A 2,500-nucleotide genomic window follows, 5' to 3' on the forward strand; every position below is an offset into this window, starting at 1 on the left:
GCTCTTGGGTACCATGATTGTGTAAGCCAATCCGGGAGCACGCAAATCCTCTGTGCACCCTCGGTCGTCAACTTCTTCAACATTGTTCGAATAACACTAAACGGAGGAAAAGCATACAATTTAAGGTTGGCCAATTCAGGCTTATCGCATCGGTGGCAATAGCCTCTGGGTCTGGTCTGTAAGACACATAATGTGGGAACTGGTGGTTTATATGAGAGGCAAACAAATCTATATCAGGTTTGAAGTCTAGCACCTCAAGAGCACAAATTAAATGATGCCTTGTCAAGCCTCCACTCAGATGCTCTCTGGTTTTTGCAAGATTCAAAATCTGCAATAAGATTTTGTTTTCCAGGAATATGTGCAGCACTAGGCCAGATCTTACGAACTATACACCATTCCCAGATCTCCTTAGCCACAGAATTGCAAGAATCTGAGTGGCTTGTTCCCATGTGATTAATCACATTTACTGCTGTAGTGTTGTCACACATTATTCTGATATGTGTTGCTCTTATCTTTAGCAAAAGTTTGGACCCCAAACAAAATACCCAACATTTCCAGATAGTTGATGTGTTGTTTAGATTCTGAATGGGATCAAATTCCTCCTGAGGACACCCCTGAAAATTCTGTCCCCCAGCCCATAGGGGAAGCATCAGTTGTTATTTGGTGCTGGGGTTGTGGGTGGTTGATTACATTGTACGCATTTCCCACATGTTGACTCCACCAATGTAATTCAGATTTCGCATGAGAGGACAAAGACATGAAGTCATCAAAAGGGCTTGGGAATTATCTTTTTCCAGGTGTCGGTATTAAAGAGCGCCATGCATTACCTCAGGGAAGCTAGAAACTATTTTCCCAATAACACTAGCCACTTCCCTAATAGAGGGTGAAGGGTTTACTAGTAACTCAGTACAGACATTTTGTAAACTGGTAGCTTTCTCCCTGGTCAGTTGTATTGTCATCGCCACGGAATGTATTACAAATCCCAGGATAGTAAGCACTTGTGTGGGTATTATAGGGGACTTTTCTGGATGCACAACCAAACTTAATTTATCAAGCAGTATCTATAACATTTAGGAAACATTTCTCATTTGTTGGCCCTTGTAGGTAAAGGTCATCAAGATGTGCCACAGCATGTGTCCTGGTTTGTGCAGCGTAGACAGAGGAGGCTTAAGAATTTTAGTAAATATACGGGGAGCACACGGCACCTCATTAGGAAGGCAGGTAAATTCATATAACTCTCCCTCCCAGATAAAACGTAAAAATTTTCGATCCGGCGTCCTTCATGTCAACAGATGCCACATAACAATTTTGGGTAACTAGTTTGGTTATGTTTAAAAATCGATGAGTAACCAGGGGGCATAATTGAAAAGTCAAAAAAACGTTTTCTTGTTAAAAGTTTTAAAAACACTGAGCTTTCGATTGCCAGTCTGCAATCTTTAAAAAAGTGAGGTGTAAAAAGCGAATGTAAAAGTATTTATGTAGAAAAAGGTGAGAAAATAAGAACGAATATGAATAAATACAGAAATACAAAAGAAATACTTGTGATGGATAAGATTACAATAAAATTGAATATTGTCCTGGCAGCTGCTTAGAATTATTGGCTGCCTGGCTAGTATACGTATTTGCAGTGTGTGCCCGGATTCCAATGTTTTTCTTACGCGTGAATTGCCTCAATCAATAGTGTGGCCTTCGAGCCACGCATGGCTGGCAACATTGGAACCACTTTTAAAAACTTTGGTGTTTCGTATGTGTTCCTTTTTTCTAGCGTGTAAGCACCTACCCGTTTCTCCGATGTAATTCCATGTGCAGTCCGCACAGGGGATTTTATAGACAACGTTCGTTTGCCGATCTGGTGGAGGTCTTGATTTGGGAGTCGCAAATTCCTGTTGTAGGGTCTTAGCCGGTCTGGTGGTGGCTCGGTTATTGTTGAGAATTATTGTAAGTGGTTCAGTGACACCTTTGATGTAAAGTAAAACTGCGAAGCCATTTTGGGAGTCTGGTGGGTCTGTCCACCTAAAGAACATTCCCACTAACTCTTCAGGGGAAGGGATGACTTCAGAGGTCGAATTCTTCTTTAAGATGTTCCATATAGTTGCTGATGGGTAGCCATTTGATTTTAACGCATTGGAAATTGGGTTCAGAATGCACGCGTCATCGACAGAGGCAATTCACGCGTGAGAAAAACGCTGGAATCATGGCACACTGCAATTACTACCCTGGCAGACAGTAATTCTAAGCAGCTGCCAAGACAATACTCAATTTTATTGTAATCTTATCCATCACAAGTATTTCTTTTGTATTTCTGTATTTATTCATATTCGTTCGTAATTTTCTCACCTTTTTCTACATATATATTTTTACCTTCGCTTTTTACACCTTACTTTTTTTAAGGATTGCAGTCTGGCAATCGAAATCTCAGTGTTTTTAAAACTTTTAACCAGAGAATGTTTTTAACTTTTAAATTAGTTTGGTTATGGTAGAAAGCGAATCCATTTTAAAA

The sequence above is a fragment of the Montipora capricornis genome, chromosome 9 (genome assembly GCF_036669925.1).
Source record: "Montipora capricornis isolate CH-2021 chromosome 9, ASM3666992v2, whole genome shotgun sequence".
Taxonomy (NCBI): Eukaryota; Metazoa; Cnidaria; class Anthozoa; order Scleractinia; family Acroporidae; genus Montipora; species Montipora capricornis.